This window comes from Triturus cristatus, chromosome 5_2 (genome assembly GCF_964204655.1).
Source record: "Triturus cristatus chromosome 5_2, aTriCri1.1, whole genome shotgun sequence".
NCBI lineage: Eukaryota > Metazoa > Chordata > Amphibia > Caudata > Salamandridae > Triturus > Triturus cristatus.
The window spans coordinates 555170128-555197908 of record NC_140588.1 but is presented as its reverse complement, the minus strand read 5'-3'; the positions used below and the strand labels follow the sequence as shown (position 1 = coordinate 555197908).

The 27781-nt window shown below is 33.8% G+C and overlaps 19 non-coding genes across 19 annotated transcripts; 9 read left to right on the top strand and 10 right to left on the bottom strand.

Moving 5' to 3' along the window:
* Window positions 1-223: 223 nt before the first annotated feature.
* TRNAQ-UUG (transfer RNA glutamine (anticodon UUG)) lies at window positions 224-295 on the bottom strand. Its single transcript has one exon. It is a non-coding gene; the product is annotated as a tRNA-Gln (tRNA).
* A 1547-nt stretch (window positions 296-1842) lies between these two features.
* TRNAQ-CUG (transfer RNA glutamine (anticodon CUG)) lies at window positions 1843-1914 on the top strand. The gene has a single exon. It is a non-coding gene; the product is annotated as a tRNA-Gln (tRNA).
* An 825-nt stretch (window positions 1915-2739) lies between these two features.
* Window positions 2740-2811, bottom strand: TRNAQ-UUG (transfer RNA glutamine (anticodon UUG)). Its single transcript has one exon. It is a non-coding gene; the product is annotated as a tRNA-Gln (tRNA).
* Window positions 2812-4358: 1547 nt separating this feature from the next.
* Window positions 4359-4430, top strand: TRNAQ-CUG (transfer RNA glutamine (anticodon CUG)). Its single transcript has one exon. It is a non-coding gene; the product is annotated as a tRNA-Gln (tRNA).
* An 825-nt stretch (window positions 4431-5255) lies between these two features.
* Window positions 5256-5327, bottom strand: TRNAQ-UUG (transfer RNA glutamine (anticodon UUG)). The gene has a single exon. It is a non-coding gene; the product is annotated as a tRNA-Gln (tRNA).
* A 1547-nt stretch (window positions 5328-6874) lies between these two features.
* TRNAQ-CUG (transfer RNA glutamine (anticodon CUG)) lies at window positions 6875-6946 on the top strand. The gene has a single exon. It is a non-coding gene; the product is annotated as a tRNA-Gln (tRNA).
* Window positions 6947-7771: 825 nt separating this feature from the next.
* On the bottom strand, window positions 7772-7843 carry TRNAQ-UUG (transfer RNA glutamine (anticodon UUG)). The gene has a single exon. It is a non-coding gene; the product is annotated as a tRNA-Gln (tRNA).
* Window positions 7844-9390: 1547 nt separating this feature from the next.
* Window positions 9391-9462, top strand: TRNAQ-CUG (transfer RNA glutamine (anticodon CUG)). The gene has a single exon. It is a non-coding gene; the product is annotated as a tRNA-Gln (tRNA).
* An 825-nt stretch (window positions 9463-10287) lies between these two features.
* Window positions 10288-10359, bottom strand: TRNAQ-UUG (transfer RNA glutamine (anticodon UUG)). The gene has a single exon. It is a non-coding gene; the product is annotated as a tRNA-Gln (tRNA).
* A 1547-nt stretch (window positions 10360-11906) lies between these two features.
* Window positions 11907-11978, top strand: TRNAQ-CUG (transfer RNA glutamine (anticodon CUG)). Its single transcript has one exon. It is a non-coding gene; the product is annotated as a tRNA-Gln (tRNA).
* An 825-nt stretch (window positions 11979-12803) lies between these two features.
* TRNAQ-UUG (transfer RNA glutamine (anticodon UUG)) lies at window positions 12804-12875 on the bottom strand. Its single transcript has one exon. It is a non-coding gene; the product is annotated as a tRNA-Gln (tRNA).
* A 1547-nt stretch (window positions 12876-14422) lies between these two features.
* On the top strand, window positions 14423-14494 carry TRNAQ-CUG (transfer RNA glutamine (anticodon CUG)). Its single transcript has one exon. It is a non-coding gene; the product is annotated as a tRNA-Gln (tRNA).
* An 825-nt stretch (window positions 14495-15319) lies between these two features.
* TRNAQ-UUG (transfer RNA glutamine (anticodon UUG)) lies at window positions 15320-15391 on the bottom strand. Its single transcript has one exon. It is a non-coding gene; the product is annotated as a tRNA-Gln (tRNA).
* A 1547-nt stretch (window positions 15392-16938) lies between these two features.
* Window positions 16939-17010, top strand: TRNAQ-CUG (transfer RNA glutamine (anticodon CUG)). The gene has a single exon. It is a non-coding gene; the product is annotated as a tRNA-Gln (tRNA).
* An 825-nt stretch (window positions 17011-17835) lies between these two features.
* TRNAQ-UUG (transfer RNA glutamine (anticodon UUG)) lies at window positions 17836-17907 on the bottom strand. The gene has a single exon. It is a non-coding gene; the product is annotated as a tRNA-Gln (tRNA).
* A 1547-nt stretch (window positions 17908-19454) lies between these two features.
* On the top strand, window positions 19455-19526 carry TRNAQ-CUG (transfer RNA glutamine (anticodon CUG)). The gene has a single exon. It is a non-coding gene; the product is annotated as a tRNA-Gln (tRNA).
* Window positions 19527-20351: 825 nt separating this feature from the next.
* On the bottom strand, window positions 20352-20423 carry TRNAQ-UUG (transfer RNA glutamine (anticodon UUG)). Its single transcript has one exon. It is a non-coding gene; the product is annotated as a tRNA-Gln (tRNA).
* Window positions 20424-22867: 2444 nt separating this feature from the next.
* Window positions 22868-22939, bottom strand: TRNAQ-UUG (transfer RNA glutamine (anticodon UUG)). The gene has a single exon. It is a non-coding gene; the product is annotated as a tRNA-Gln (tRNA).
* A 1547-nt stretch (window positions 22940-24486) lies between these two features.
* TRNAQ-CUG (transfer RNA glutamine (anticodon CUG)) lies at window positions 24487-24558 on the top strand. The gene has a single exon. It is a non-coding gene; the product is annotated as a tRNA-Gln (tRNA).
* Window positions 24559-27781: the final 3223 nt, after the last annotated feature.

Here is a 27781-nt window from a genome sequence, read left to right as displayed (position 1 = left end):
ATCAGGCCCCTGTGATGAGTTTGAGAAACCAGAGTGAGTTTGTAAAATCTCTCATTATTTTGAGCCATTTAGTTTCCAGGTATTGTAAAAATTCTATTATTTGCTCACATCTAGTAAACTTTTAGAGTATAATCAATAAATTAATTTTTCACCCTACCGGTATTAGATATGTGATATTAATGAATACACTTGAAAGAAAATGATTTGGTCAAGAGTCATAAAATGGTCCCACCGAGATTTGAACTCGGATCATTGGATTCAAAGTCCAAAGTGCTAACCATTACACCATGGAACCTCCCATGTGAAAGGAGCGCAAACTGCTGCAGCAATGTGGAAATGTCAAAGTTTTTAATATTCTACTGTCAAAGAGAAACTGAATTGGATTGCTTTCCTATTCTGGTAAACTTTTGCATATTGATCTATGTTGGGGAAGGATGTTGCCCAAAAGACTCAAATACCGTTATAAATCTGTTGAACAGTGGTTTTTACGTGAGATAATATTTTTCAATGAAAGATAAGTTGCCCCCTGAGGCAAATCTCTTCTGTCAAAATGGAAAGCTCACCCTGGTACGGGAGGGTGGATGGTGTCATGGTTAGCTCTCTGGACTCTGAAAACGGGGATCTGAGTACAAATTTCAGTGGGACTTATCTGAACTTTACACTTTTCTTTTCCATTCAGTTCTTAGAAGTTTTATTTGGAACAACATCACATTTACTTATAAACATGTAAAAATCAACCTGTACATATGTATCTCTGTATATATAGCTATATGTCTCTGTATATTTATAGGAAAATATAAACATATAGATTATAAAAATAAATATAATTAGTGGAGGTGAAAATCATGAACAGTTGTTGCCTCTCAGCATTTGAAACATGAGTTTCTACTTCTTTCTCTTTTATATGTCCTGAAATTGAGATAGTCACTTTTTAGTCATTATTGATCCAACAATACAGTTGATGTATACAAAGCATATCATATGATTTGTGAATAAAGTTCAAAAATGAGAATTTGATCAGTACCTGTGATGCCTCCGACCAAAAGCTTATATTTTACGATTGGAGATCAACTGTTGTAAATCAGCATGAAAAACATTTTCTTTTCACGATTTCCATACTAATATAAAACAACATTTTTACTAGCTGAATGAGATCATCATTTGGGTTCCTCTATGTTTGATTGAAGAAAACTTCTCATTCAAAATGTGCTATTTTCGCCTTATCAATAGCAGGAAAGCTTAAAAAAGTGATGCTGTGAATCACCCGTCTGAAATGCGTTTGAGAAAATCAGGATATGATTTTATAATGGCTAACTACTTTGTGAAGAAATTTGATGTCAAAGTATTGTAAAGTTTGTATTGATGTAACTTGTTCAAGCTGATGGACATTTTGAAAGCATTCAATAATTGACTCTTTCAACCTACTGGTGTTGGATATGAGCTATCATTGAACAAAGATGAAGAAATGGAAAAGCTCAAGAGTAATAAAAAAAGTCCCTCCAAGGTCTCAAATCGGATCATTGGATGCAAAGTCCAAATTGCCAACCATTGCTCTATGGAGCCACCCATGCAGGAGACAGAGACATTGCTTCAGTAGTCTGGAAATGTAGACTGTTTAATTATGCTACAGGCAAAGATGAACATTGTGATATAACTTTTATATTCTGATAAACATTTGAATATTTAACACTTTTATAGAGAATATAGCGAAAAGAATCAAATCACATTAAAGCTCTATCCACTATGACCATTCAAATGAGATATCTTTGTATCAATATAAGAGAAGGCCATCACTGATGCGCTCTCTTTTGTCTCAATGGAAAAGTCACTCTTGTGTGAGAGGGTTCCATGGTGTAATGGTTAGCACTCTGGACTCTGAATCCAGCGATCCGAGTTCAAATCTCGGTGGGACCTACTACAATTATGAGATTCACTGTTTAACTCATTTTTTAGAATTTGGTCTAGAAAAAACCTAATATCAATGTTTTATACTGATGCGTATGAACGCATAAGTATGTATAGATGCATACATAGCTTTATCCGTCTAGATAGCTGTTAGACAATATGAACATATCAATTATTCATAAACATAAATATTGAAGCTGAACCTAGAAACTGTTCTTTCACATCCACATTGTAAACATGAGTTTATTTTCCTTTCTCATCTATATGGCCAGTAATGAGATAGTTCATTTTTGCTGATTTCTTAGCTGACAACATGCTGGACTTACACAGTGCATTTCATTGTGAATTTCTTTGAAAGTGAATTTCAGATTCACACCTTTGACATGTCTTTCAAAAGATTCAACTTTATTGGTTGTGGAATTACTGTTGAAAATCAGTGTGTAAAATCTCTGTACGTCTGAATTTCAAGATTATTATTCAAACTGCACATCTTCGGTCACCGTAATACAAAGTTTGGCTCCTCAAGTTTTGTTTTAATGAATGCTTTGCAATTAAAAAGTTCCTTGTTCCCCTTATCAATAACAGTAAGATTTTAAAAAGTAATGTCGTGCATCAGGCCCCTGTGATGAGTTTGAGAAACCAGAGTGAGTTTGTAAAATCTCTCATTATTTTGAGCCATTTAGTTTCCAGGTATTGTAAAAATTCTATTATTTGCTCACATCTAGTAAACTTTTAGAGTATAATCAATAAATTAATTTTTCACCCTACCGGTATTAGATATGTGATATTAATGAATACACTTGAAAGAAAATGATTTGGTCAAGAGTCATAAAATGGTCCCACCGAGATTTGAACTCGGATCATTGGATTCAAAGTCCAAAGTGCTAACCATTACACCATGGAACCTCCCATGTGAAAGGAGCGCAAACTGCTGCAGCAATGTGGAAATGTCAAAGTTTTTAATATTCTACTGTCAAAGAGAAACTGAATTGGATTGCTTTCCTATTCTGGTAAACTTTTGCATATTGAACTATGTTGGGGAAGGATGTTGCCCAAAAGACTCAAATACCGTTATAAATCTGTTGAACAGTGGTTTTTACGTGAGATAATATTTTTCAATGAAAGATAAGTTGCCCCCTGAGGCAAATCTCTTCTGTCAAAATGGAAAGCTCACCCTGGTACGGGAGGGTGGATGGTGTCATGGTTAGCTCTCTGGACTCTGAAAACGGGGATCTGAGTACAAATTTCAGTGGGACTTATCTGAACTTTACACTTTTCTTTTCCATTCAGTTCTTAGAAGTTTTATTTGGAACAGCATCACATTTACTTATAAACATGTAAAAATCAACCTGTACATATGTATCTCTGTATATATAGCTATATGTCTCTGTATATTTATAGGAAAATATAAACATATAGATTATAAAAATAAATATAATTAGTGGAGGTGAAAATCATGAACAGTTGTTGCCTCTCAGCATTTGAAACATGAGTTTCTACTTCTTTCTCTTTTATATGTCCTGAAATTGAGATAGTCACTTTTTAGTCATTATTGATCCAACAATACAGTTGATGTATACAAAGCATATCATATGATTTGTGAATAAAGTTCAAAAATGAGAATTTGATCAGTACCTGTGATGCCTCCGACCAAAAGCTTATATTTTACGATTGGAGATCAACTGTTGTAAATCAGCATGAAAAACATTTTCTTTTCACGATTTCCATACTAATATAAAACAACATTTTTACTAGCTGAATGAGATCATCATTTGGGTTCCTCTATGTTTGATTGAAGAAAACTTCTCATTCAAAATGTGCTATTTTCGCCTTATCAATAGCAGGAAAGCTTAAAAAAGTGATGCTGTGAATCACCCGTCTGAAATGCGTTTGAGAAAATCAGGATATGATTTTATAATGGCTAACTACTTTGTGAAGAAATTTGATGTCAAAGTATTGTAAAGTTTGTATTGATGTAACTTGTTCAAGCTGATGGACATTTTGAAAGCATTCAATAATTGACTCTTTCAACCTACTGGTGTTGGATATGAGCTATCATTGAACAAAGATGAAGAAATGGAAAAGCTCAAGAGTAATAAAAAAAGTCCCTCCAAGGTCTCAAATCGGATCATTGGATGCAAAGTCCAAATTGCCAACCATTGCTCTATGGAGCCACCCATGCAGGAGACAGAGACATTGCTTCAGTAGTCTGGAAATGTAGACTGTTTAATTATGCTACAGGCAAAGATGAACATTGTGATATAACTTTTATATTCTGATAAACATTTGAATATTTAACACTTTTATAGAGAATATAGCGAAAAGAATCAAATCACATTAAAGCTCTATCCACTATGACCATTCAAATGAGATATCTTTGTATCAATATAAGAGAAGGCCATCACTGATGCGCTCTCTTTTGTCTCAATGGAAAAGTCACTCTTGTGTGAGAGGGTTCCATGGTGTAATGGTTAGCACTCTGGACTCTGAATCCAGCGATCCGAGTTCAAATCTCGGTGGGACCTACTACAATTATGAGATTCACTGTTTAACTCATTTTTTAGAATTTGGTCTAGAAAAAACCTAATATCAATGTTTTATACTGATGCGTATGAACGCATAAGTATGTATAGATGCATACATAGCTTTATCCGTCTAGATAGCTGTTAGACAATATGAACATATCAATTATTCATAAACATAAATATTGAAGCTGAACCTAGAAACTGTTCTTTCACATCCACATTGTAAACATGAGTTTATTTTCCTTTCTCATCTATATGGCCAGTAATGAGATAGTTCATTTTTGCTGATTTCTTAGCTGACAACATGCTGGACTTACACAGTGCATTTCATTGTGAATTTCTTTGAAAGTGAATTTCAGATTCACACCTTTGACATGTCTTTCAAAAGATTCAACTTTATTGGTTGTGGAATTACTGTTGAAAATCAGTGTGTAAAATCTTTGTACGTCTGAATTTCAAGATTATTATTCAAACTGCACATCTTCGGTCACCGTAATACAAAGTTTGGCTCCTCAAGTTTTGTTTTAATGAATGCTTTGCAATTAAAAAGTTCCTTGTTCCCCTTATCAATAACAGTAAGATTTTAAAAAGTAATGTCGTGCATCAGGCCCCTGTGATGAGTTTGAGAAACCAGAGTGAGTTTGTAAAATCTCTCATTATTTTGAGCCATTTAGTTTCCAGGTATTGTAAAAATTCTATTATTTGCTCACATCTAGTAAACTTTTAGAGTATAATCAATAAATTAATTTTTCACCCTACCGGTATTAGATATGTGATATTAATGAATACACTTGAAAGAAAATGATTTGGTCAAGAGTCATAAAATGGTCCCACCGAGATTTGAACTCGGATCATTGGATTCAAAGTCCAAAGTGCTAACCATTACACCATGGAACCTCCCATGTGAAAGGAGCGCAAACTGCTGCAGCAATGTGGAAATGTCAAAGTTTTTAATATTCTACTGTCAAAGAGAAACTGAATTGGATTGCTTTCCTATTCTGGTAAACTTTTGCATATTGAACTATGTTGGGGAAGGATGTTGCCCAAAAGACTCAAATACCGTTATAAATCTGTTGAACAGTGGTTTTTACGTGAGATAATATTTTTCAATGAAAGATAAGTTGCCCCCTGAGGCAAATCTCTTCTGTCAAAATGGAAAGCTCACCCTGGTACGGGAGGGTGGATGGTGTCATGGTTAGCTCTCTGGACTCTGAAAACGGGGATCTGAGTACAAATTTCAGTGGGACTTATCTGAACTTTACAATTTTCTTTTCCATTCAGTTCTTAGAAGTTTTATTTGGAACAACATCACATTTACTTATAAACATGTAAAAATCAACCTGTACATATGTATCTCTGTATATATAGCTATATGTCTCTGTATATTTATAGGAAAATATAAACATATAGATTATAAAAATAAATATAATTAGTGGAGGTGAAAATCATGAACAGTTGTTGCCTCTCAGCATTTGAAACATGAGTTTCTACTTCTTTCTCTTTTATATGTCCTGAAATTGAGATAGTCACTTTTTAGTCATTATTGATCCAACAATACAGTTGATGTATACAAAGCATATCATATGATTTGTGAATAAAGTTCAAAAATGAGAATTTGATCAGTACCTGTGATGCCTCCGACCAAAAGCTTATATTTTACGATTGGAGATCAACTGTTGTAAATCAGCATGAAAAACATTTTCTTTTCACGATTTCCATACTAATATAAAACAACATTTTTACTAGCTGAATGAGATCATCATTTGGGTTCCTCTATGTTTGATTGAAGAAAACTTCTCATTCAAAATGTGCTATTTTCGCCTTATCAATAGCAGGAAAGCTTAAAAAAGTGATGCTGTGAATCACCCGTCTGAAATGCGTTTGAGAAAATCAGGATATGATTTTATAATGGCTAACTACTTTGTGAAGAAATTTGATGTCAAAGTATTGTAAAGTTTGTATTGATGTAACTTGTTCAAGCTGATGGACATTTTGAAAGCATTCAATAATTGACTCTTTCAACCTACTGGTGTTGGATATGAGCTATCAATGAACAAAGATGAAGAAATGGAAAAGCTCAAGAGTAATAAAAAAAGTCCCTCCAAGGTCTCAAATCGGATCATTGGATGCAAAGTCCAAATTGCCAACCATTGCTCTATGGAGCCACCCATGCAGGAGACAGAGACATTGCTTCAGTAGTCTGGAAATGTAGACTGTTTAATTATGCTACAGGCAAAGATGAACATTGTGATATAACTTTTATATTCTGATAAACATTTGAATATTTAACACTTTTATAGAGAATATAGCGAAAAGAATCAAATCACATTAAAGCTCTATCCACTATGACCATTCAAATGAGATATCTTTGTATCAATATAAGAGAAGGCCATCACTGATGCGCTCTCTTTTGTCTCAATGGAAAAGTCACTCTTGTGTGAGAGGGTTCCATGGTGTAATGGTTAGCACTCTGGACTCTGAATCCAGCGATCCGAGTTCAAATCTCGGTGGGACCTACTACAATTATGAGATTCACTGTTTAACTCATTTTTTAGAATTTGGTCTAGAAAAAACCTAATATCAATGTTTTATACTGATGCGTATGAACGCATAAGTATGTATAGATGCATACATAGCTTTATCCGTCTAGATAGCTGTTAGACAATATGAACATATCAATTATTCATAAACATAAATATTGAAGCTGAACCTAGAAACTGTTCTTTCACATCCACATTGCAAACATGAGTTTATTTTCCTTTCTCATCTATATGGCCAGTAATGAGATAGTTCATTTTTGCTGATTTCTTAGCTGACAACATGCTGGACTTACACAGTGCATTTCATTGTGAATTTCTTTGAAAGTGAATTTCAGATTCACACCTTTGACATGTCTTTCAAAAGATTCAACTTTATTGGTTGTGGAATTACTGTTGAAAATCAGTGTGTAAAATCTTTGTACGTCTGAATTTCAAGATTATTATTCAAACTGCACATCTTCGGTCACCGTAATACAAAGTTTGGCTCCTCAAGTTTTGTTTTAATGAATGCTTTGCAATTAAAAAGTTCCTTGTTCCCCTTATCAATAACAGTAAGATTTTAAAAAGTAATGTCGTGCATCAGGCCCCTGTGATGAGTTTGAGAAACCAGAGTGAGTTTGTAAAATCTCTCATTATTTTGAGCCATTTAGTTTCCAGGTATTGTAAAAATTCTATTATTTGCTCACATCTAGTAAACTTTTAGAGTATAATCAATAAATTAATTTTTCACCCTACCGGTATTAGATATGTGATATTAATGAATACACTTGAAAGAAAATGATTTGGTCAAGAGTCATAAAATGGTCCCACCGAGATTTGAACTCGGATCATTGGATTCAAAGTCCAAAGTGCTAACCATTACACCATGGAACCTCCCATGTGAAAGGAGCGCAAACTGCTGCAGCAATGTGGAAATGTCAAAGTTTTTAATATTCTACTGTCAAAGAGAAACTGAATTGGATTGCTTTCCTATTCTGGTAAACTTTTGCATATTGAACTATGTTGGGGAAGGATGTTGCCCAAAAGACTCAAATACCGTTATAAATCTGTTGAACAGTGGTTTTTACGTGAGATAATATTTTTCAATGAAAGATAAGTTGCCCCCTGAGGCAAATCTCTTCTGTCAAAATGGAAAGCTCACCCTGGTACGGGAGGGTGGATGGTGTCATGGTTAGCTCTCTGGACTCTGAAAACGGGGATCTGAGTACAAATTTCAGTGGGACTTATCTGAACTTTACAATTTTCTTTTCCATTCAGTTCTTAGAAGTTTTATTTGGAACAACATCACATTTACTTATAAACATGTAAAAATCAACCTGTACATATGTATCTCTGTATATATAGCTATATGTCTCTGTATATTTATAGGAAAATATAAACATATAGATTATAAAAATAAATATAATTAGTGGAGGTGAAAATCATGAACAGTTGTTGCCTCTCAGCATTTGAAACATGAGTTTCTACTTCTTTCTCTTTTATATGTCCTGAAATTGAGATAGTCACTTTTTACTCATTATTGATCCAACAATACAGTTGATGTATACAAAGCATATCATATGATTTGTGAATAAAGTTCGAAAATGAGAATTTGATCAGTACCTGTGATGCCTCCGACCAAAAGCTTATATTTTACGATTGGAGATCAACTGTTGTAAATCAGCATGAAAAACATTTTCTTTTCACGATTTCCATACTAATATAAAACAACATTTTTACTAGCTGAATGAGATCATCATTTGGGTTCCTCTATGTTTGATTGAAGAAAACTTCTCATTCAAAATGTGCTATTTTCGCCTTATCAATAGCAGGAAAGCTTAAAAAAGTGATGCTGTGAATCACCCGTCTGAAATGCGTTTGAGAAAATCAGGATATGATTTTATAATGGCTAACTACTTTGTGAAGAAATTTGATGTCAAAGTATTGTAAAGTTTGTATTGATGTAACTTGTTCAAGCTGATGGACATTTTGAAAGCATTCAATAATTGACTCTTTCAACCTACTGGTGTTGGATTTGAGCTATCAATGAACAAAGATGAAGAAATGGAAAAGCTCAAGAGTAATAAAAAAAGTCCCTCCAAGGTCTCAAATCGGATCATTGGATGCAAAGTCCAAATTGCCAACCATTGCTCTATGGAGCCACCCATGCAGGAGACAGAGACATTGCTTCTGTAGTCTGGAAATGTAGACTGTTTAATTATGCTACAGGCAAAGATGAACATTGTGATATAACTTTTATATTCTGATAAACATTTGAATATTTAAGACTTTTATAGAGAATATAGCGAAAAGAATCAAATCACATTAAAGCTCTATCCACTATGACCATTCAAATGAGATATCTTTGTATCAATATAAGAGAAGGCCATCACTGATGCGCTCTCTTTTGTCTCAATGGAAAAGTCACTCTTGTGTGAGAGGGTTCCATGGTGTAATGGTTAGCACTCTGGACTCTGAATCCAGCGATCCGAGTTCAAATCTCGGTGGGACCTACTACAATTATGAGATTCACTGTTTAACTCATTTTTTAGAATTTGGTCTAGAAAATACCTAATATCAATGTTTTATACTGATGCGTATGAACGCATAAGTATGTATAGATGCATACATAGCTTTATCCGTCTAGATAGCTGTTAGACAATATGAACATATCAATTATTCATAAACATAAATATTGAAGCTGAACCTAGAAACTGTTCTTTCACATCCACATTGTAAACATGAGTTTATTTTCCTTTCTCATCTATATGGCCAGTAATGAGATAGTTCATTTTTGCTGATTTCTTAGCTGACAACATGCTGGACTTACACAGTGCATTTCATTGTGAATTTCTTTGAAAGTGAATTTCAGATTCACACCTTTGACATGTCTTTCAAAAGATTCAACTTTATTGGTTGTGGAATTACTGTTGAAAATCAGTGTGTAAAATCTTTGTACGTCTGAATTTCAAGATTATTATTCAAACTGCACATCTTCGGTCACCGTAATACAAAGTTTGGCTCCTCAAGTTTTGTTTTAATGAACGCTTTGCAATTAAAAAGTTCCTTGTTCCCCTTATCAATAACAGTAAGATTTTAAAAAGTAATGTCGTGCATCAGGCCCCTGTGATGAGTTTGAGAAACAAGAGTGAGTTTGTAAAATCTCTCATTATTTTGAGCCATTTAGTTTCCAGGTATTGTAAAAATTCAATTATTTGCTCACATCTAGTAAACTTTTAGAGTATAATCAATAAATTAATTTTTCACCCTACCGGTATTAGATATGTGATATTAATGAATACACTTGAAAGAAAATGATTTGGTCAAGAGTCATAAAATGGTCCCACCGAGATTTGAACTCGGATCATTGGATTCAAAGTCCAAAGTGCTAACCATTACACCATGGAACCTCCCATGTGAAAGGAGCGCAAACTGCTGCAGCAATGTGGAAATGTCAAAGTTTTTAATATTCTACTGTCAAAGAGAAACTGAATTGGATTGCTTTCCTATTCTGGTAAACTTTTGCATATTGAACTATGTTGGGGAAGGATGTTGCCCAAAAGACTCAAATACCGTTATAAATCTGTTGAACAGTGGTTTTTACGTGAGATAATATTTTTCAATGAAAGATAAGTTGCCCCCTGAGGCAAATCTCTTCTGTCAAAATGGAAAGCTCACCCTGGTACGGGAGGGTGGATGGTGTCATGGTTAGCTCTCTGGACTCTAAAAACGGGGATCTGAGTACAAATTTCAGTGGGACTTATCTGAACTTTACAATTTTCTTTTCCATTCAGTTCTTAGAAGTTTTATTTGGAACAACATCACATTTACTTATAAACATGTAAAAATCAACCTGTACATATGTATCTCTGTATATATAGCTATATGTCTCTGTATATTTATAGGAAAATATAAACATATAGATTATAAAAATAAATATAATTAGTGGAGGTGAAAATCATGAACAGTTGTTGCCTCTCAGCATTTGAAACATGAGTTTCTACTTCTTTCTCTTTTATATGTCCTGAAATTGAGATAGTCACTTTTTACTCATTATTGATCCAACAATACAGTTGATGTATACAAAGCATATCATATGATTTGTGAATAAAGTTCGAAAATGAGAATTTGATCAGTACCTGTGATGCCTCCGACCAAAAGCTTATATTTTACGATTGGAGATCAACTGTTGTAAATCAGCATGAAAAACATTTTCTTTTCACGATTTCCATACTAATATAAAACAACCTTTTTACTAGCTGAATGAGATCATCATTTGGGTTCCTCTATGTTTGATTGAAGAAAACTTCTCATTCAAAATGTGCTATTTTCGCCTTATCAATAGCAGGAAAGCTTAAAAAAGTGATGCTGTGAATCACCCGTCTGAAATGCGTTTGAGAAAATCAGGATATGATTTTATAATGGCTAACTACTTTGTGAAGAAATTTGATGTCAAAGTATTGTAAAGTTTGTATTGATGTAACTTGTTCAAGCTGATGGACATTTTGAAAGCATTCAATAATTGACTCTTTCAACCTACTGGTGTTGGATTTGAGCTATCAATGAACAAAGATGAAGAAATGGAAAAGCTCAAGAGTAATAAAAAAAGTCCCTCCAAGGTCTCAAATCGGATCATTGGATGCAAAGTCCAAATTGCCAACCATTGCTCTATGGAGCCACCCATGCAGGAGACAGAGACATTGCTTCTGTAGTCTGGAAATGTAGACTGTTTAATTATGCTACAGGCAAAGATGAACATTGTGATATAACTTTTATATTCTGATAAACATTTGAATATTTAAGACTTTTATAGAGAATATAGCGAAAAGAATCAAATCACATTAAAGCTCTATCCACTATGACCATTCAAATGAGATATCTTTGTATCAATATAAGAGAAGGCCATCACTGATGCGCTCTCTTTTGTCTCAATGGAAAAGTCACTCTTGTGTGAGAGGGTTCCATGGTGTAATGGTTAGCACTCTGGACTCTGAATCCAGCGATCCGAGTTCAAATCTCGGTGGGACCTACTACAATTATGAGATTCACTGTTTAACTCATTTTTTAGAATTTGGTCTAGAAAATACCTAATATCAATGTTTTATACTGATGCGTATGAACGCATAAGTATGTATAGATGCATACATAGCTTTATCCGTCTAGATAGCTGTTAGACAATATGAACATATCAATTATTCATAAACATAAATATTGAAGCTGAACCTAGAAACTGTTCTTTCACATCCACATTGTAAACATGAGTTTATTTTCCTTTCTCATCTATATGGCCAGTAATGAGATAGTTCATTTTTGCTGATTTCTTAGCTGACAACATGCTGGACTTACACAGTGCATTTCATTGTGAATTTCTTTGAAAGTGAATTTCAGATTCACACCTTTGACATGTCTTTCAAAAGATTCAACTTTATTGGTTGTGGAATTACTGTTGAAAATCAGTGTGTAAAATCTTTGTACGTCTGAATTTCAAGATTATTATTCAAACTGCACATCTTCGGTCACCGTAATACAAAGTTTGGCTCCTCAAGTTTTGTTTTAATGAACGCTTTGCAATTAAAAAGTTCCTTGTTCCCCTTATCAATAACAGTAAGATTTTAAAAAGTAATGTCGTGCATCAGGCCCCTGTGATGAGTTTGAGAAACCAGAGTGAGTTTGTAAAATCTCTCATTATTTTGAGCCATTTAGTTTCCAGGTATTGTAAAAATTCAATTATTTGCTCACATCTAGTAAACTTTTAGAGTATAATCAATAAATTAATTTTTCACCCTACCGGTATTAGATATGTGATATTAATGAATACACTTGAAAGAAAATGATTTGGTCAAGAGTCATAAAATGGTCCCACCGAGATTTGAACTCGGATCATTGGATTCAAAGTCCAAAGTGCTAACCATTACACCATGGAACCTCCCATGTGAAAGGAGCGCAAACTGCTGCAGCAATGTGGAAATGTCAAAGTTTTTAATATTCTACTGTCAAAGAGAAACTGAATTGGATTGCTTTCCTATTCTGGTAAACTTTTGCATATTGAACTATGTTGGGGAAGGATGTTGCCCAAAAGACTCAAATAACGTTATAAATCTGTTGAACAGTGGTTTTTACGTGAGATAATATTTTTCAATGAAAGATAAGTTGCCCCCTGAGGCAAATCTCTTCTGTCAAAATGGAAAGCTCACCCTGGTACGGGAGGGTGGATGGTGTCATGGTTAGCTCTCTGGACTCTGAAAACGGGGATCTGAGTACAAATTTCAGTGGGACTTATCTGAACTTTACAATTTTCTTTTCCATTCAGTTCTTAGAAGTTTTATTTGGAACAACATCACATTTACTTATAAACATGTAAAAATCAACCTGTACATATGTATCTCTGTATATATAGCTATATGTCTCTGTATATTTATAGGAAAATATAAACATATAGATTATAAAAATAAATATAATTAGTGGAGGTGAAAATCATGAACAGTTGTTGCCTCTCAGCATTTGAAACATGAGTTTCTACTTCTTTCTCTTTTATATGTCCTGAAATTGAGATAGTCACTTTTTACTCATTATTGATCCAACAATACAGTTGATGTATACAAAGCATATCATATGATTTGTGAATAAAGTTCGAAAATGAGAATTTGATCAGTACCTGTGATGCCTCCGACCAAAAGCTTATATTTTACGATTGGAGATCAACTGTTGTAAATCAGCATGAAAAACATTTTCTTTTCACGATTTCCATACTAATATAAAACAACATTTTTACTAGCTGAATGAGATCATCATTTGGGTTCCTCTATGTTTGATTGAAGAAAACTTCTCATTCAAAATGTGCTATTTTCGCCTTATCAATAGCAGGAAAGCTTAAAAAAGTGATGCTGTGAATCACCCGTCTGAAATGCGTTTGAGAAAATCAGGATATGATTTTATAATGGCTAACTACTTTGTGAAGAAATTTGATGTCAAAGTATTGTAAAGTTTGTATTGATGTAACTTGTTCAAGCTGATGGACATTTTGAAAGCATTCAATAATTGACTCTTTCAACCTACTGGTGTTGGATTTGAGCTATCAATGAACAAAGATGAAGAAATGGAAAAGCTCAAGAGTAATAAAAAAAGTCCCTCCAAGGTCTCAAATCGGATCATTGGATGCAAAGTCCAAATTGCCAACCATTGCTCTATGGAGCCACCCATGCAGGAGACAGAGACATTGCTTCTGTAGTCTGGAAATGTAGACTGTTTAATTATGCTACAGGCAAAGATGAACATTGTGATATAACTTTTATATTCTGATAAACATTTGAATATTTAAGACTTTTATAGAGAATATAGCGAAAAGAATCAAATCACATTAAAGCTCTATCCACTATGACCATTCAAATGAGATATCTTTGTATCAATATAAGAGAAGGCCATCACTGATGCGCTCTCTTTTGTCTCAATGGAAAAGTCACTCTTGTGTGAGAGGGTTCCATGGTGTAATGGTTAGCACTCTGGACTCTGAATCCAGCGATCCGAGTTCAAATCTCGGTGGGACCTACTACAATTATGAGATTCACTGTTTAACTCATTTTTTAGAATTTGGTCTAGAAAATACCTAATATCAATGTTTTATACTGATGCGTATGAACGCATAAGTATGTATAGATGCATACATAGCTTTATCCGTCTAGATAGCTGTTAGACAATATGAACATATCAATTATTCATAAACATAAATATTGAAGCTGAACCTAGAAACTGTTCTTTCACATCCACATTGTAAACATGAGTTTATTTTCCTTTCTCATCTATATGGCCAGTAATGAGATAGTTCATTTTTGCTGATTTCTTAGCTGACAACATGCTGGACTTACACAGTGCATTTCATTGTGAATTTCTTTGAAAGTGAATTTCAGATTCACACCTTTGACATGTCTTTCAAAAGATTCAACTTTATTGGTTGTGGAATTACTGTTGAAAATCAGTGTGTAAAATCTTTGTACGTCTGAATTTCAAGATTATTATTCAAACTGCACATCTTCGGTCACCGTAATACAAAGTTTGGCTCCTCAAGTTTTGTTTTAATGAACGCTTTGCAATTAAAAAGTTCCTTGTTCCCCTTATCAATAACAGTAAGATTTTAAAAAGTAATGTCGTGCATCAGGCCCCTGTGATGAGTTTGAGAAACCAGAGTGAGTTTGTAAAATCTCTCATTATTTTGAGCCATTTAGTTTCCAGGTATTGTAAAAATTCAATTATTTGCTCACATCTAGTAAACTTTTAGAGTATAATCAATAAATTAATTTTTCACCCTACCGGTATTAGATATGTGATATTAATGAATACACTTGAAAGAAAATGATTTGGTTAAGAGTCATAAAATGGTCCCACCGAGATTTGAACTCGGATCATTGGATTCAAAGTCCAAAGTGCTAACCATTACACCATGGAACCTCCCATGTGAAAGGAGCGCAAACTGCTGCAGCAATGTGGAAATGTCAAAGTTTTTAATATTCTACTGTCAAAGAGAAACTGAATTGGATTGCTTTCCTATTCTGGTAAACTTTTGCATATTGAACTATGTTGGGGAAGGATGTTGCCCAAAAGACTCAAATAACGTTATAAATCTGTTGAACAGTGGTTTTTACGTGAGATAATATTTTTCAATGAAAGATAAGTTGCCCCCTGAGGCAAATCTCTTCTGTCAAAATGGAAAGCTCACCCTGGTACGGGAGGGTGGATGGTGTCATGGTTAGCTCTCTGGACTCTGAAAACGGGGATCTGAGTACAAATTTCAGTGGGACTTATCTGAACTTTACAATTTTCTTTTCCATTCAGTTCTTAGAAGTTTTATTTGGAACAACATCACATTTACTTATAAACATGTAAAAATCAACCTGTACATATGTATCTCTGTATATATAGCTATATGTCTCTGTATATTTATAGGAAAATATAAACATATAGATTATAAAAATAAATATAATTAGTGGAGGTGAAAATCATGAACAGTTGTTGCCTCTCAGCATTTGAAACATGAGTTTCTTCTTCTTTCTCTTTTATATGTCCTGAAATTGAGATAGTCACTTTTTACTCATTATTGATCCAACAATACAGTTGATGTATACAAAGCATATCATATGATTTGTGAATAAAGTTCGAAAATGAGAATTTGATCAGTACCTGTGATGCCTCCGACCAAAAGCTTATATTTTACGATTGGAGATCAACTGTTGTAAATCAGCATGAAAAACATTTTCTTTTCACGATTTCCATACTAATATAAAACAACATTTTTACTAGCTGAATGAGATCATCATTTGGGTTCCTCTATGTTTGATTGAAGAAAACTTCTCATTCAAAATGTGCTATTTTCGCCTTATCAATAGCAGGAAAGCTTAAAAAAGTGATGCTGTGAATCACCCGTCTGAAATGCGTTTGAGAAAATCAGGATATGATTTTATAATGGCTAACTACTTTGTGAAGAAATTTGATGTCAAAGTATTGTAAAGTTTGTATTGATGTAACTTGTTCAAGCTGATGGACATTTTGAAAGCATTCAATAATTGACTCTTTCAACCTACTGGTGTTGGATTTGAGCTATCAATGAACAAAGATGAAGAAATGGAAAAGCTCAAGAGTAATAAAAAAAGTCCCTCCAAGGTCTCAAATCGGATCATTGGATGCAAAGTCCAAATTGCCAACCATTGCTCTATGGAGCCACCCATGCAGGAGACAGAGACATTGCTTCTGTAGTCTGGAAATGTAGACTGTTTAATTATGCTACAGGCAAAGATGAACATTGTGATATAACTTTTATATTCTGATAAACATTTGAATATTTAAGACTTTTATAGAGAATATAGCGAAAAGAATCAAATCACATTAAAGCTCTATCCACTATGACCATTCAAATGAGATATCTTTGTATCAATATAAGAGAAGGCCATCACTGATGCGCTCTCTTTTGTCTCAATGGAAAAGTCACTCTTGTGTGAGAGGGTTCCATGGTGTAATGGTTAGCACTCTGGACTCTGAATCCAGCGATCCGAGTTCAAATCTCGGTGGGACCTACTACAATTATGAGATTCACTGTTTAACTCATTTTTTAGAATTTGGTCTAGAAAATACCTAATATCAATGTTTTATACTGATGCGTATGAACGCATAAGTATGTATAGATGCATACATAGCTTTATCCGTCTAGATAGCTGTTAGACAATATGAACATATCAATTATTCATAAACATAAATATTGAAGCTGAACCTAGAAACTGTTCTTTCACATCCACATTGTAAACATGAGTTTATTTTCCTTTCTCATCTATATGGCCAGTAATGAGATAGTTCATTTTTGCTGATTTCTTAGCTGACAACATGCTGGACTTACACAGTGCATTTCATTGTGAATTTCTTTGAAAGTGAATTTCAGATTCACACCTTTGACATGTCTTTCAAAAGATTCAACTTTATTGGTTGTGGAATTACTGTTGAAAATCAGTGTGTAAAATCTTTGTACGTCTGAATTTCAAGATTATTATTCAAACTGCACATCTTCGGTCACCGTAATACAAAGTTTGGCTCCTCAAGTTTTGTTTTAATGAACGCTTTGCAATTAAAAAGTTCCTTGTTCCCCTTATCAATAACAGTAAGATTTTAAAAAGTAATGTCGTGCATCAGGCCCCTGTGATGAGTTTGAGAAACCAGAGTGAGTTTGTAAAATCTCTCATTATTTTGAGCCATTTAGTTTCCAGGTATTGTAAAAATTCAATTATTTGCTCACATCTAGTAAACTTTTAGAGTATAATCAATAAATTAATTTTTCACCCTACCGGTATTAGATATGTGATATTAATGAATACACTTGAAAGAAAATGATTTGGTCAAGAGTCATAAAATGGTCCCACCGAGATTTGAACTCGGATCATTGGATTCAAAGTCCAAAGTGCTAACCATTACACCATGGAACCTCCCATGTGAAAGGAGCGCAAACTGCTGCAGCAATGTGGAAATGTCAAAGTTTTTAATATTCTACTGTCAAAGAGAAACTGAATTGGATTGCTTTCCTATTCTGGTAAACTTTTGCATATTGAACTATGTTGGGGAAGGATGTTGCCCAAAAGACTCAAATAACGTTATAAATCTGTTGAACAGTGGTTTTTACGTGAGATAATATTTTTCAATGAAAGATAAGTTGCCCCCTGAGGCAAATCTCTTCTGTCAAAATGGAAAGCTCACCCTGGTACGGGAGGGTGGATGGTGTCATGGTTAGCTCTCTGGACTCTGAAAACGGGGATCTGAGTACAAATTTCAGTGGGACTTATCTGAACTTTACAATTTTCTTTTCCATTCAGTTCTTAGAAGTTTTATTTGGAACAACATCACATTTACTTATAAACATGTAAAAATCAACCTGTACATATGTATCTCTGTATATATAGCTATATGTCTCTGTATATTTATAGGAAAATATAAACATATAGATTATAAAAATAAATATAATTCGTGGAGGTGAAAATCATGAACAGTTGTTGCCTCTCAGCATTTGAAACATGAGTTTCTACTTCTTTCTCTTTTATATGTCCTGAAATTGAGATAGTCACTTTTTACTCATTATTGATCCAACAATACAGTTGATGTATACAAAGCATATCATATGATTTGTGAATAAAGTTCGAAAATGAGAATTTGATCAGTACCTGTGATGCCTCCGACCAAAAGCTTATATTTTACGATTGGAGATCAACTGTTGTAAATCAGCATGAAAAACATTTTCTTTTCACGATTTCCATACTAATATAAAACAACATTTTTACTAGCTGAATGAGATCATCATTTGGGTTCCTCTATGTTTGATTGAAGAAAACTTCTCATTCAAAATGTGCTATTTTCGCCTTATCAATAGCAGGAAAGCTTAAAAAAGTGATGCTGTGAATCACCCGTCTGAAATGCGTTTGAGAAAATCAGGATATGATTTTATAATGGCTAACTACTTTGTGAAGAAATTTGATGTCAAAGTATTGTAAAGTTTGTATTGATGTAACTTGTTCAAGCTGATGGACATTTTGAAAGCATTCAATAATTGACTCTTTCAACCTACTGGTGTTGGATTTGAGCTATCAATGAACAAAGATGAAGAAATGGAAAAGCTCAAGAGTAATAAAAAAAGTCCCTCCAAGGTCTCAAATCGGATCATTGGATGCAAAGTCCAAATTGCCAACCATTGCTCTATGGAGCCACCCATGCAGGAGACAGAGACATTGCTTCTGTAGTCTGGAAATGTAGACTGTTTAATTATGCTACAGGCAAAGATGAACATTGTGATATAACTTTTATATTCTGATAAACATTTGAATATTTAACACTTTTATAGAGAATATAGCGAAAAGAATCAAATCACATTAAAGCTCTATCCACTATGACCATTCAAATGAGATATCTTTGTATCAATATAAGAGAAGGCCATCACTGATGCGCTCTCTTTTGTCTCAATGGAAAAGTCACTCTTGTGTGAGAGGGTTCCATGGTGTAATGGTTAGCACTCTGGACTCTGAATCCAGCGATCCGAGTTCAAATCTCGGTGGGACCTACTACAATTATGAGATTCACTGTTTAACTCATTTTTTAGAATTTGGTCTAGAAAAAACCTAATATCAATGTTTTATACTGATGCGTATGAACGCATAAGTATGTATAGATGCATACATAGCTTTATCCGTCTAGATAGCTGTTAGACAATATGAACATATCAATTATTCATAAACATAAATATTGAAGCTGAACCTAGAAACTGTTCTTTCACATCCACATTGTAAACATGAGTTTATTTTCCTTTCTCATCTATATGGCCAGTAATGAGATAGTTCATTTTTGCTGATTTCTTAGCTGACAACATGCTGGACTTACACAGTGCATTTCATTGTGAATTTCTTTGAAAGTGAATTTCAGATTCACACCTTTGACATGTCTTTCAAAAGATTCAACTTTATTGGTTGTGGAATTACTGTTGAAAATCAGTGTGTAAAATCTTTGTACGTCTGAATTTCAAGATTATTATTCAAACTGCACATCTTCGGTCACCGTAATACAAAGTTTGGCTCCTCAAGTTTTGTTTTAATGAACGCTTTGCAATTAAAAAGTTCCTTGTTCCCCTTATCAATAACAGTAAGATTTTAAAAAGTAATGTCGTGCATCAGGCCCCTGTGGTGAGTTTGAGAAACCAGAGTGAGTTTGTAAAATCTCTCATTATTTTGAGCCATTTAGTTTCCAGGTATTGTAAAAATTCTATTATTTGCTCACATCTAGTAAACTTTTAGAGAATAATCAATAAATTAATTTTTCACCCTACCGGTATTAGATATGTGATATTAATGAATACACTTGAAAGAAAATGATTTGGTCAAGAGTCATAAAATGGTCCCACCGAGATTTGAACTCGGATCATTGGATTCAAAGTCCAAAGTGCTAACCATTACACCATGGAACCTCCCATGTGAAAGGAGTGCAAACTGCTGCAGCAATGTGGAAATGTCAAAGTTTTTAATATTCTACTGTCAAAGAGAAACTGAATTGGATTGCTTTCCTATTCTGGTAAACTTTTGCATATTGAACTATGTTGGGGAAGGATGTTGCCCAAAAGACTCAAATAACGTTATAACTCTGTTGAACAGTGGTTTTTATGTGAGATAATATTTTTCAATGAAAGATAAGTTGCCCCCTGAGGCAAATCTCTTCTGTCAAAATGGAAAGCTCACCCTGGTAGGGGAGGGTGGATGGTGTCATGGTTAGCACTCTGGACTCTGAAAACAGGGATCTGAGTACAAATTTCAGTGGGACTTATCTGAACTTTACAATTTTCTTTTCCATTCAGTTCTTAGAAGTTTTATTTGGAACAACATCACATTTACTTATAAACATGTAAAAATCAACCTGTACATATGTATCTCTGTATATATAGCTATATGTCTCTGTATATTTATAGGAAAATATAAACATATAGATTATAAAAATAAATATAATTCGTGGAGGTGAAAATCATGAACAGTTGTTGCCTCTCAGCATTTGAAACATGAGTTTCTACTTCTTTCTCTTTTATATGTCCTGAAATTGAGATAGTCACTTTTTACTCAGTATTGATCCAACAATACAGTTGATGTATACAAAGCATATCATATGATTTGTGAATAAAGTTCAAAAATGAGAATTTGATCAGTACCTGTGATGCCTCCGACCAAAAGCTTATATTTTACGATTGGAGATCAACTGTTGTAAATCAGCATGAAAAACATTTTCTTTTCACGATTTCCATACTAATATAAAACAACATTTTTACTAGCTGAATGAGATCATCATTTGGGTTCCTCTATGTTTGATTGAAGAAAACTTCTCATTCAAAATGTGCTATTTTCGCCTTATCAATAGCAGGAAAGCTTAAAAAAGTGATGCTGTGAATCACCCGTCTGAAATGCGTTTGAGAAAATCAGGATATGATTTTATAATGGCTAACTACTTTGTGAAGAAATTTGATGTCAAAGTATTGTAAAGTTTGTATTGATGTAACTTGTTCAAGCTGATGGACATTTTGAAAGCATTCAATAATTGACTCTTTCAACCTACTGGTGTTGGATTTGAGCTATCAATGAACAAAGATGAAGAAATGGAAAAGCTCAAGAGTAATAAAAAAAGTCCCTCCAAGGTCTCAAATCGGATCATTGGATGCAAAGTCCAAATTGCCAACCATTGCTCTATGGAGCCACCCATGCAGGAGACAGAGACATTGCTTCAGTAGTCTGGAAATGTAGACTGTTTAATTATGCTACAGGCAAAGATGAACATTGTGATATAACTTTTATATTCTGATAAACATTTGAATATTTAACACTTTTATAGAGAATATAGCGAAAAGAATCAAATCACATTAAAGCTCTATCCACTATGACCATTCAAATGAGATATCTTTGTATCAATATAAGAGAAGGCCATCACTGATGCGCTCTCTTTTGTCTCAATGGAAAAGTCACTCTTGTGTGAGAGGGTTCCATGGTGTAATGGTTAGCACTCTGGACTCTGAATCCAGCGATCCAAGTTCAAATCTCGGTGGGACCTACTACAATTATGAGATTCACTGTTTAACTCATTTTTTAGAATTTGGTCTAGAAAAAACCTAATATCAATGTTTTATACTGATGCGTATGAACGCATAAGTATGTATAGATGCATACATAGCTTTATCCGTCTAGATAGCTGTTAGACAATATGAACATATCAATTATTCATAAACATAAATATTGAAGCTGAACCTAGAAACTGTTCTTTCACATCCACATTGTAAACATGAGTTTATTTTCCTTTCTCATCTATATGGCCAGTAATGAGATAGTTCATTTTTGCTGATTTCTTAGCTGACAACATGCTGGACTTACACAGTGCATTTCATTGTGAATTTCTTTGAAAGTGAATTTCAGATTCACACCTTTGACATGTCTTTCAAAAGATTCAACTTTATTGGTTGTGGAATTACTGTTGAAAATCAGTGTGTAAAATCTTTGTACGTCTGAATTTCAAGATTATTATTCAAACTGCACATCTTCGGTCACCGTAATACAAAGTTTGGCTCCTCAAGTTTTGTTTTAATGAATGCTTTGCAATTAAAAAGTTCCTTTTTCCCCTTATCAATAACAGTAAGATTTTAAAAAGTAATGTCGTGCATCAGGCCCCTGTGATGAGTTTGAGAAACCAGAGTGAGTTTGTAAAATCTCTCATTATTTTGAGCCATTTAGTTTCCAGGTATTGTAAAAATTCTATTATTTGCTCACATCTAGTAAACTTTTAGAGAATAATCAATAAATTAATTTTTCACCCTACCGGTATTAGATATGTGATATTAATGAATACACTTGAAAGAAAATGATTTGGTCAAGAGTCATAAAATGGTCCCACCGAGATTTGAACTCGGATCATTGGATTCAAAGTCCAAAGTGCTAACCATTACACCATGGAACCTCCCATGTGAAAGGAGTGCAAACTGCTGCAGCAATGTGGAAATGTCAAAGTTTTTAATATTCTACTGTCAAAGAGAAACTGAATTGGATTGCTTTCCTATTCTGGTAAACTTTTGCATATTGAACTATGTTGGGGAAGGATGTTGCCCAAAAGACTCAAATAACGTTATAACTCTGTTGAACAGTGGTTTTTATGTGAGATAATATTTTTCAATGAAAGATAAGTTGCCCCCTGAGGCAAATCTCTTCTGTCAAAATGGAAAGCTCACCCTGGTAGGGGAGGGTGGATGGTGTCATGGTTAGCACTCTGGACTCTGAAAACAGGGATCTGAGTACAAATTTCAGTGGGACTTATCTGAACTTTACAATTTTCTTTTCCATTCAGTTCTTAGAAGTTTTATTTGGAACAACATCACATTTACTTATAAACATGTAAAAATCAACCTGTACATATGTATCTCTGTATATATAGCTATATGTCTCTGTATATTTATAGGAAAATATAAACATATAGATTATAAAAATAAATATAATTAGTGGAGGTGAAAATCATGAACAGTTGTTGCCTCTCAGCATTTGAAACATGAGTTTCTACTTCTTTCTCTTTTATATGTCCTGAAATTGAGATAGTCACTTTTTACTCAGTATTGATCCAACAATACAGTTGATGTATACAAAGCATATCATATGATTTGTGAATAAAGTTCAAAAATGAGAATTTGATCAGTACCTGTGATGCCTCCGACCAAAAGCTTATATTTTACGATTGGAGATCAACTGTTGTAAATCAGCATGAAAAACATTTTCTTTTCACGATTTCCATACTAATATAAAACAACATTTTTACTAGCTGAATGAGATCATCATTTGGGTTCCTCTATGTTTGATTGAAGAAAACTTCTCATTCAAAATGTGCTATTTTCGCCTTATCAATAGCAGGAAAGCTTAAAAAAGTGATGCTGTGAATCACCCGTCTGAAATGCGTTTGAGAAAATCAGGATATGATTTTATAATGGCTAACTACTTTGTGAAGAAATTTGATGTCAAAGTACTGTAAAGTTTGTATTGATGTAACTTGTTCAAGCTGATGGACATTTTGAAAGCATTCAATAATTGACTCTTTCAACCTACTGGTGTTGGATTTGAGCTATCAATGAACAAAGATGAAGAAATGGAAAAGCTCAAGAGTAATAAAAAAAGTCCCTCCAAGGTCTCAAATCAGATCATTGGATGCAAAGTCCAAATTGCCAACCATTGCTCTATGGAGCCACCCATGCAGGAGACAGAGACATTGCTTCAGTAGTCTGGAAATGTAGACTGTTTAATTATGCTACAGGCAAAGATGAACATTGTGATATAACTTTTATATTCTGATAAACATTTGAATATTTAACACTTTTATAGAGAATATAGCGAAAAGAATCAAATCACATTAAAGCTCTATCCACTATGACCATTCAAATGAGATATCTTTGTATCAATATAAGAGAAGGCCATCACTGATGCGCTCTCTTTTGTCTCAATGGAAAAGTCACTCTTGTGTGAGAGGGTTCCATGGTGTAATGGTTAGCACTCTGGACTCTGAATCCAGCGATCCGAGTTCAAATCTCGGTGGGACCTACTACAATTATGAGATTCACTGTTTAACTCATTTTTTAGAATTTGGTCTAGAAAAAACCTAATATCAATGTTTTATACTGATGCGTATGAACGCATAAGTATGTATAGATGCATACATAGCTTTATCCGTCTAGATAGCTGTTAGACAATATGAACATATCAATTATTCATAAACATAAATATTGAAGCTGAACCTAGAAACTGTTCTTTCACATCCACATTGTAAACATGAGTTTATTTTCCTTTCTCATCTATATGGCCAGTAATGAGATAGTTCATTTTTGCTGATTTCTTAGCTGACAACATGCTGGACTTACACAGTGCATTTCATTGTGAATTTCTTTGAAAGTGAATTTCAGATTCACACCTTTGACATGTCTTTCAAAAGATTCAACTTTATTGGTTGTGGAATTACTGTTGAAAATCAGTGTGTAAAATCTTTGTACGTCTGAATTTCAAGATTATTATTCAAACTGCACATCTTCGGTCACCGTAATACCAAGTTTGGCTCCTCAAGTTTTGTTTTAATGAATGCTTTGCAATTAAAAAGTTCCTTGTTCCCCTTATCAAAAACATTAAGATTTTAAAAAGTAATGTCGTGCATCAGGCCCCTGTGATGAGTTTGAGAAACCAGAGTGAGTTTGTAAAATCTCTCATTATTTTGAGCCATTTAGTTTCCAGGTATTGTAAAAATTCTATTATTTGCTCACATCTAGTAAACTTTTAGAGTATAATCAATAAATTAATTTTTCACCCTACCGGTATTAGATATGTGATATTAATGAATACACTTGAACGAAAATGATTTGGTCAAGAGTCATAAAATGGTCCCACCGAGATTTGAACTCGGATCATTGGATTCAAAGTCCAAAGTGCTAATCATTACACCATGGAACCTCCCATGTGAAAGGAGTGCAAACTGCTGCAGCAATGTGGAAATGTCAAAGTTTTTAATATTCTACTGTCAAAGAGAAACTGAATTGGATTGCTTTCCTATTCTGGTAAACTTTTTCATATTGAACTATGTTGGGGAAGGATGTTGCCCAAAAGACTCAAATAACGTTATAACTCTGTTGAACAGTGGTTTTTATGTGAGATAATATTTTTCAATGAAAGATAAGTTGCCCCCTGAGGCAAATCTCTTCTGTCAAAATGGAAAGCTCACCCTGGTAGGGGAGGGTGGATGGTGTCATGGTTAGCACTCTGGACTCTGAAAACAGGGATCTGAGTACAAATTTCAGTGGGACTTATCTGAACTTTACAATTTTCTTTTCCATTCAGTTCTTAGAAGTTTTATTTGGAACAACATCACATTTACTTATAAACATGTAAAAATCAACCTGTACATATGTATCTCTGTATATATAGCTATATGTCTCTGTATATTTATAGGAAAATATAAACATATAGATTATAAAAATAAATATAATTAGTGGAGGTGAAAATCATGAACAGTTGTTGCCTCTCAGCATTTGAAACATGAGTTTCTACTTCTTTCTCTTTTATATGTCCTGAAATTGCGATAGTCACTTTTTACTCATTATTGATCCAACAATACAGTTGATGTATACAAAGCATATCATATGATTTGTGAATAAAGTTCAAAAATGAGAATTTGATCAGTACCTGTGATGCCTCCGACCAAAAGCTTATATTTTACGATTGGAGAGCAACTGTTGTAAATCAGCATGAAAAACATTTTCTTTTCACGATTTCCATACTAATATAAAACAACATTTTTACTAGCTGAATGAGATCATCATTTGGGTTCCTCTATGTTTGATTGAAGAAAACTTCTCATTCAAAATGTGCTATTTTCGCCTTATCAATAGCAGGAAAGCTTAAAAAAGTGATGCTGTGAATCACCCGTCTGAAATGCGTTTGAGAAAATCAGGATATGATTTTATAATGGCTAACTACTTTGTGAAGAAATTTGATGTCAAAGTATTGTAAAGTTTGTATTGATGTAACTTGTTCAAGCTGATGGACATTTTGAAAGCATTCAATAATTGACTCTTTCAACCTACTGGTGTTGGATTTGAGCTATCAATGATCAAAGATGAAGAAATGGAAAAGCTCAAGAGTAATAAAAAAAGTCCCTCCAAGGTCTCAAATCGGATCATTGGATGCAAAGTCCAAATTGCCAACCATTGCTCTATGGAGCCACCCATGCAGGAGACAGAGACATTGCTTCAGTAGTCTGGAAATGTAGACTGTTTAATTATGCTACAGGCAAAGATGAACATTGTGATATAACTTTTATATTCTGATAAACATTTGAATATTTAACACTTTTATAGAGAATATAGCGAAAAGAATCAAATCACATTAAAGCTCTATCCACTATGACCATTCAAATGAGATATCTTTGTATCAATATAAGAGAAGGCCATCACTGATGCGCTCTCTTTTGTCTCAATGGAAAAGTCACTCTTGTGTGAGAGGGTTCCATGGTGTAATGGTTAGCACTCTGGACTCTGAATCTAGCGATCCGAGTTCAAATCTCGGTGGGACCTACTACAATTATGAGATTCACTGTTTAACTCATTTTTTAGAATTTGGTCTAGAAAAAACCTAATATCAATGTTTTATACTGATGCGTATGAACGCATAAGTATGTTTAGATGCATACATAGCTTTATCCGTCTAGATAGCTGTTAGACAATATGAACATATCAATTATTCATAAACATAAATATTGAAGCTGAACCTAGAAACTGTTCTTTCACATCCACATTGTAAACATGAGTTTATTTTCCTTTCTCATCTATATGGCCAGTAATGAGATAGTTCATTTTTGCTGATTTCTTAGCTGACAACATGCTGGACTTACACAGTGCATTTCATTGTGAATTTCTTTGAAAGTGAATTTCAGATTCACACCTTTGACATGTCTTTCAAAAGATTCAACTTTATTGGTTGTGGAATTACTGTTGAAAATCAGTGTGTAAAATCTTTGTACGTCTGAATTTCAAGATTATTATTCAAACTGCACATCTTCGGTCACCGTAATACAAAGTTTGGCTCCTCAAGTTTTGTTTTAAAGAATGCTTTGCAATTAAAAAGTTCCTTGTTCCCCTTATCAAAAACATTAAGATTTTAAAAAGTAATGTCGTGCATCAGGCCCCTGTGATGAGTTTGAGAAACCAGAGTGAGTTTGTAAAATCTCTCATTATTTTGAGCCATTTAGTTTCCAGGTATTGTAAAAATTCTATTATTTGCT